This window comes from Apium graveolens, chromosome 11 (assembly GCF_009905375.1).
Source record: "Apium graveolens cultivar Ventura chromosome 11, ASM990537v1, whole genome shotgun sequence".
NCBI classification, from domain to species: domain Eukaryota; kingdom Viridiplantae; phylum Streptophyta; class Magnoliopsida; order Apiales; family Apiaceae; genus Apium; species Apium graveolens.
The window spans coordinates 80,980,425-80,987,776 of NC_133657.1; the positions used below are offsets into that span (position 1 = coordinate 80,980,425).

Consider the following 7,352-nt stretch of genomic DNA (forward strand, 5'->3'; position numbering starts at 1 on the left):
TAGCTCCAGTCTCAATCAACCATTCATTATACAGATAAGTGGAAAGTAGTTCAGGGTTGTAGTTAACATACCCGTCGTTGGCTTCAGAGGCAACAACCTCACCAACAACCATGTTAGCCACAGGCCCACTAGTGGTTGCAAGTCTAAGCACAGTGTTTGCTTGAGCTGCCACTCCAGCTTTCTTCGCTTTCTTCACAGGACAGTCCTTGCTCCAATGACCAACCTGTCCACAAGACCAACATGATTTGTTTGTCTTTGGTTTCTTAGCTCTGTTCTTGTTAATTTTAGGTTTAGTGTTATCCTTCTTAATGACAAATTTCCTTTTCTGCCCAACAGTCACTACATTTACCTTCGACTGCTCCTGTGTTCAACATGCATCACATGTCCTTGTTTGGACTTGTGCTATTCCTGCATAGAGAAGTCCAATATAAGGTTTGTCCATGTGATATCTCCTTTCTGTCTTTTCAGGGAGAGAACAAACTCCTCCCAAGACTTAGGGAGCTTTACAATCACAGCCATCACCTTAAACTTCTCAGGTAAGTCCATTCTAGACTCACCCAAAGCATGCACCAACATCTCAAACTCATGTACTTGCTCAGTCATGGACCTGATATCCACCAGCTTGAACTCAAGAAACCTCGCCACTGAATATTTCTCAAGACCTTGAGAATCAGTAATATGGGTTTGGTCCAGCTTCTCCCACAACTGCTTAGCACTATAGCCATCCGATGAAAAAACATCAAACAGAGTGTTCACTAAAGTAGCCAGAATGGCTTCCCTAGCCACCCATCCTTCTCAGCCCATAGCGCATAAACAGTCATAGTTTCAGCCTTTTCTTTTTCTGCACCACCGGCCACAGACCCTTAACAATTAACCAAAGCTTTATCTTTTTCTGCCAGCGAGAAAAAGAAGCCCCCCCCCCACTAAATTTATCAGGCATGCCCGATAAATCAATAGGTTGTGGAAATCTGTATGTAGTCCAATCAATGGTGGACGCAGTAACTCCAGAACCAGAACCAACATCAACAGAAGTCTTATCAACATTAAGAGGAGTCTCACTTCCGTTAACCATCTTGTTAAATATATAACAAATAAGCTCTTCAAGATTGTTGGGAAAAATAATAGTACAACGACTAAATTAACATAATGAGGCAGTTATATAACGAATAACAAGAACAAGGCAAATAACCAATAACGAAAACAAGGCACGAAGGTCTAAAACATAAAACAATCAGAAACTGTTAAATAAAAGAAGACGATAAATAAAGCTTATCGTAATGAAGCTTTCACAACTGAGTCACCAATCGCTCAAGAGGAAGAGTGTAATATCTGGGATATAGCGTGTAATTATTTTTTATCAATAAATAATTATTGTGTGATTATTAAATGATTTTTGGTGAATTATCTGATGATTGGTACTAATATGTGGATGTTTATATGAGATAAAGTATAGGTATGTTAATTTTAATATGTTCAGAATAAAATATAGATAATTGTGATATTTTTTTGGCAATTTTTGGAGTGTTATATGATTTTATAATGATTTATAGATTTAATAATTATTTTCTTAAAAATTAAAAACTATTTTATAAAGCCGGTAATCATCCAACTTCAACCGTTTTTGCGTTTTTACAACCCGAAACTCTTCGGAAAACTCCTTCCTAACCCAATATGATAATTCTGGACATTTCCCGTGTTTTGACTTTTTCGATCCGGATTACGGTTTGACCTGTGCGCGGTCCGATGCAAGATTTTCAATACGATAATCATTTCGATGAATCAACAAAACCCGTATTCTCGAAAGACGGGATATTATTACATTATTTTCGTTTAAAGTGTTTTATAAGAAGCTCGGTTTGGATAATTATCCAATACGAGTATTAAATCGGATCATTTTTGCAGTTACTTAGCGGCTAAGTAACTGATTTATCAATCCCATACGATCCAACACGAACCAATATTCCATAAATACAAATAGCCCTTTTCTTATTTCATTTTATTCGTATAATCATAAACAACCAGTTAAAACTATTAATTTACAGAGAAAAACCCTAAAAATGTTGCGTTCTTCATAATCAGACCCACGAATGAAGGCGTTATCAAACTCCAATTCGGGCATACCATATATAAAATGAAGCTCTCGAAAAGACCTTTCTGAATCAACCATCATTTTTGGTGCAAAAATCAAGGTTAATTTCTTATTTATTTATTTTAATTCGAATTATTTAAAGATAAAAATATGAATTTTTGTTCTTGATGCGGTTTGTGTGATTTGATGCTTAAATCATGTAGATCTTTTCTTCCTGATCATTTTGGTATATTATATGACTAATTTGGAGTTCAATAACATGTTCAAATTGATGTTTGATTCTCGGATTTTAAAATTAGGGTTTATAGCTTTGAATGTTCTTAATTGGAAATTAGGTGTTTCTTCGTTAGGGGTTATTGTTTTAAATTCATTATACCAGCTTGTAGATTGTTCAAAGACAATTCAATTGGTGTATAGGAGGTTAACAGAGGGTTCCGGGAAAGGCTTCGCCGGAGTTCGAAGCACGAACGGCGGTGAACCTTTGACCCGATTTTCCGGTCAAATCGGGCACTGGTTGTTGAAAATGGTTGTACAGATGTGTTCCTGACATTAAAGCGAACAAAACCCGTGAATCTCGTGTTGTTCTGGGTCATTTTCCGTTGGCCGGAAAAAGCTCCAGGCGGCGGCTATGGCTGCCGGGCGCTGGAGTTGACAAATGTGGGGAATGAGGTGGAAAAATTCCACTTCTACCTCCCCTAATTTTTATATTATACAATTCAGTCCCTGGAGTTTTCAGAAATTTCAAGAATGAGATTTCTGTGTTACATAATTTCAAAAATAGTACTTGCTTTTTATAATTATTTTCAGAAATTGTTTTTAATTATTTAAAATTCCAAAATTCATTTTTTTTAATTCTGAAAATTATTTTTAATAACAAAATAAATCTAAATTATTTAAGTAATTAATTTTAGTTGATAATTAATTAATTGACTAATCAATTAATTTAAATATTAATTGATTAATTGATTTAATTAGTTATTAATTAATTTTAATTGATTATTTAGTTAGATTTAATTATTTATTTTGATTTAAAAATTTTAAAAAAATAGTTTCGAGCTTTAAAATATTATTTTAAATTATTTTCAATGCTCGATAATTATTATAAAATTATTTGAAAATCAGATTCGGGTGTTGAAACTCTATTATCTAATTATAAAATGATTCGGAGTCCCATTTTAATTCCGAAAAATATTTAAAAATTCATATAAAATATCTGGAAAATCACTTTGACCCCGAATCTTCTTTGAAAAATTATTTTGATTGAATATCTTGCAGGCTATGTGCTACGTGCTATTTGATTGATGTGTTATATGCCTATGTGGTTATTGTTTGACTGGTTGATCATTACTTTCAATCCGTAAATCGGATTTGGGTAGAACGAAGGGTAGATAAAAGTTTATGACGTCTACATGACGATTATAATGATATGAGATTGAGTATTGATAGATACTTGTGATGTTTAGCAGAGTAAGCGAGGTATAGAAAAAGAAAGTCAGTGATCTGTAAATAGAACTGAAGTGTAGAAAGAGAAGGCAAATGATTGATGAAAAGAAGCAAGGCATAGAAGGAGAAGGAAAGTGATTAATGAGTAAAACTGTTAGATGAGTGCAAGTAAAGTTGGAAATCATCAATGATAAGGCAAGTACCTCTGAACCTTTCTTCGAGATATATTACAAATATTTCTGAACATTCTCATAACATGTTGCTAGTATTCAAAATAAATCATGTTTCATATTGCAAGTGCTTTAAACTATTCAACCTTGAACCCTGATTATATCATTGAACTTGAGCTGTAAGCCTTATTTTTTGTAAACGACCAACGGTTGACTTCCCAGATATTAAACCATACAAATACGATACTACTCCACAAATACATACCCACCATAAATAAAATACTGAAATAGAATTACTTGAGCAAATAGAAACTGATATACCCTATATCATCAAATATTTATACCCTGCTTTGTCATTAAACCCTTGATCAACGGATACTTAATTATTCATCAGGCTTGAAGCCGTTCTTCATATTTACACCTTGATATACCCTGGCGATACCTATAAAATGGTTTATAATTCTATTTTTATTAAAATACAGTGGTTATCATATTGAATCATTTTAGAATTTGATGGTTTTATAAATGTGGACCAAATTCGTGGTCAGACCAGATTCGTGGTCATAATAGGCCAATGTGTGCCTTGGATCCAGTATAGAGAGCAAAGCGGTGTGCCTTGTTAAGTGGCATTTATGACACTTATCTATGCTCTAATAAGCTTTGAATTGATGAATTCATACTCAAGTTGTTAAGTGTTTTAATGTGTTTTCTAGTGTTTTTGCATTTCAGGCATTATTCAGGTAATCAGGTGAATCAGCATTGTTTTGGTGCTAATTTAGTGTCCAGGTGGTGTTGGAATAAAAGCTCGTGGAAAGCCGGCTCGAAGCAGCAAGATTTAAGAAGAAATCTGAGTTTTTCCCAGAAGGACGGCGCGCCCGCGCTGTGATAGCGCGCAGCCGCGCCGATGCCGAATTCAAGAATCCTGTTTTTAATACAATTCTAAAAGGGAAGGCTTCCAGATTGTTGAGGTCTGCTATATATATATTCATATTAGGTCATTTTAATAAAGAGACGGACCAGAGCGCAAGGAGAAGACGACTAGAGACCTTTAGCACAATTCAACAAAGGCGAAGACGATCTAGTTTATTCTTATGAATCTTTGTTTTGAGTTGTAATTTGGATGCTTGTTTATTGTTTTGATGAACCTATACTCTTGTTTGTATTTGGTTTAATTATTCGTATAAATATTATATTTGCTATATCATGTTTTCATCAGAACCCACGTTGATGATGAGTCTGATTATGGGCTAATCGTTATCGTGGGGTTCTAGCGGATTTATTTATGGATTTCTTTAGTTAAATTGTTTGATGCCTTAGTATGTGGTGATTGTATAATATCCTAGTATTGGTTGTGCGTATTCGTCTTATGAGCGTCGTGAACTTATAAGATAATGTGTTAATTCTTAATGAAGCGAAAGTGAATTTACGGATTTAGAACTTGCCATGCTAGCATAGGTTCATGTATTTGTCATGCATGATTCGTAGGTAATTTTAACCATCTTACTTGCCCTATGTAATCAAGATAGATAACTTATGCTTAAACCGTTATGTTGTCAAATTCTATTGACATATAGGGTCTCAATATAATTGGTGTCTATTCAGCTTCTATCTCTTTTGTGGATGTCTGGTAGAATGGTACTCGTGCAACGAAAGTTGGCGTTTATCAGTTTCGTGTTATCTGATTAGTATCATCACCATTGCATGCTAAGTTTAAGAATAATAAGGCTATTGAATGAAGTATTTACTGAAGTTAGAATCCCAATGTTGTCATATATATTAATTCAGTCAATCTTATTCTCGTAGTTATAATTATTAGTAATTTTTAGTTATAAACAATCTCAATTTGTTATTTGTCTTAACATTGGATAATAACCATACATTGTTGCTTAGGTGCATAAATTAAATAGTTAACCAATACAGTCTCTATGGGAACGAACTAGAAAAGATTCTATACTACTTGCGAACTCGTATACTTGCGTGTATTATTAGCGCGTGTTTAACGACGAACAAGTTTTTGGCGCCGCTGCCTGGGACTGCAGTGTTAATTATTAGTTTATGTGCTTTCCATCAGTGGTCGTTAAAGTTCATTGACTCGGACATTGTTACTTAATTGTTTCCTTGTCTTATTTTAGGTGGTCTCGTGAGGGTGTATGCATACGCGTTCGCGTACTCGCAAAAGAACACTGGATAAAGCCGAGGAAGAACTTGTGGTGGTTCGTAGAGAAGTTTTTGAGGATAAAGAGAAGTTAGAGGAAGAAGAGAAAGTTGAATAGCCAATTGTAGTAGCTATGGGTGATCAAGCAGAAAATCCGAAGGCTTTGATGGACTATTCTAAGCCTAAGATTAATGACATTCAGTCTAACATCATTAGACCAGCCATCAGGGCTAACACTTTTGAGATCAAGTCAAGCATGATCCAGATGATACATAACTCAGTTCAGTTTGGGGGTTTTCCAAATGAAGACCCCAACATGCACATCAGGGATTTCATCGAGATCTGTGACACTTTCAAGTTCAATGATGTGATTGAAGATGCTATCAAGCTACGTCTCTTCCCATTCTCTCCGAGGGACAAGGCTAAGTGCTGGTTACACTCTCTACCAGCAGGGTCTATCACCACTTGGGAAGATCTTGCTCAAAAGTTTCTCACTAAATTCTTCCCCATGGCGAAGACTGCCGCAATCAGGAATGCTCTTACTCAGTTTGCTCAACAAACTAGAGAATCTCTGTGTGAGGCTTGGAATCGATATAAGGATATGCTAAGGAAGTACCCACACATGGCATGCCTGATTGGATGATTATTAATTGTTTCTACAATGGATTGGGTCCTACTTCTAGACCCATGCTTGACGCAGCATCAGGAGGAGCCTTGTGGGCTAAGAGCTACGATGAAGCTTATGAAGTTATTGAACTGATGGCTGCTAATGAGTACCAGAATCCTTTCCCAGAGACTGACTCAGGGAAAGGTAGTAGGAATTCCGGAGTTGGACACAGCAACTGCTATCGCTGCCCAACTTAAGGCTTTGATAATAAAGGTGGACACTTTGCTAATTATGGAGTAAATCAAATCTCTAATGTCTGTGAGCTTTGTGCTGGTGCCCATGAAACTGATCAGTCCGCAATCTCTAGTGAATCAGCTCCGTTTGTGAGCAACTTCCAGCGATCGCAGCAACCAGTGCCAGCCACCTATCATCCTAATAACCGTAATCATCCTAAATTCAGTTGGAGCAACGCTCAGAATACGGTTCAACAGTTGTTTCAGCAGTATCCAGCTAAGTTGTACAACCCCCTGGTTTTCAGCAACCGCAGTATGCACCAAGACAACAACTCCAGCTACAACAAGCTAATGAAAAATCTGAATTAGAGGAGTTGAAGCTTATGTGTAAGAGTCAAGCTGTTTCTATCAAGACCTTGGAAAATCAAATTGGGCAGATTGCCAATGCCTTGCTAAATCGTCAACCTGGTACATTGCCTAGTGACACTGAAGTGCCAGGAAAGAGGGAAGCTAAGGAGCAGGTAAAGGCAATCACTTTGAGGTCTGGGAAGGTTACGAATCCCGAACAAACTCAAGAGTTAACTGAAGAAGCTGGGGTTGAGAAAGAAGAAAAGCAGCAGGATGAAGAAGTGGAACCAAGGAAGACTACTGTTAA

The 7,352-nt window shown here is 36.2% G+C and overlaps 1 non-coding gene across 1 annotated transcript; it reads right to left on the reverse strand.

The window, feature by feature from the left end:
- Nucleotides 1-6,380: 6,380 nt before the first annotated feature.
- On the reverse strand, nucleotides 6,381-6,486 carry LOC141698925 (small nucleolar RNA R71). Its single transcript, XR_012565422.1, has one exon. It is a non-coding gene; the product is annotated as a small nucleolar RNA R71 (small nucleolar RNA).
- Between the last annotated feature and the right edge of the window lie 866 nt (nucleotides 6,487-7,352).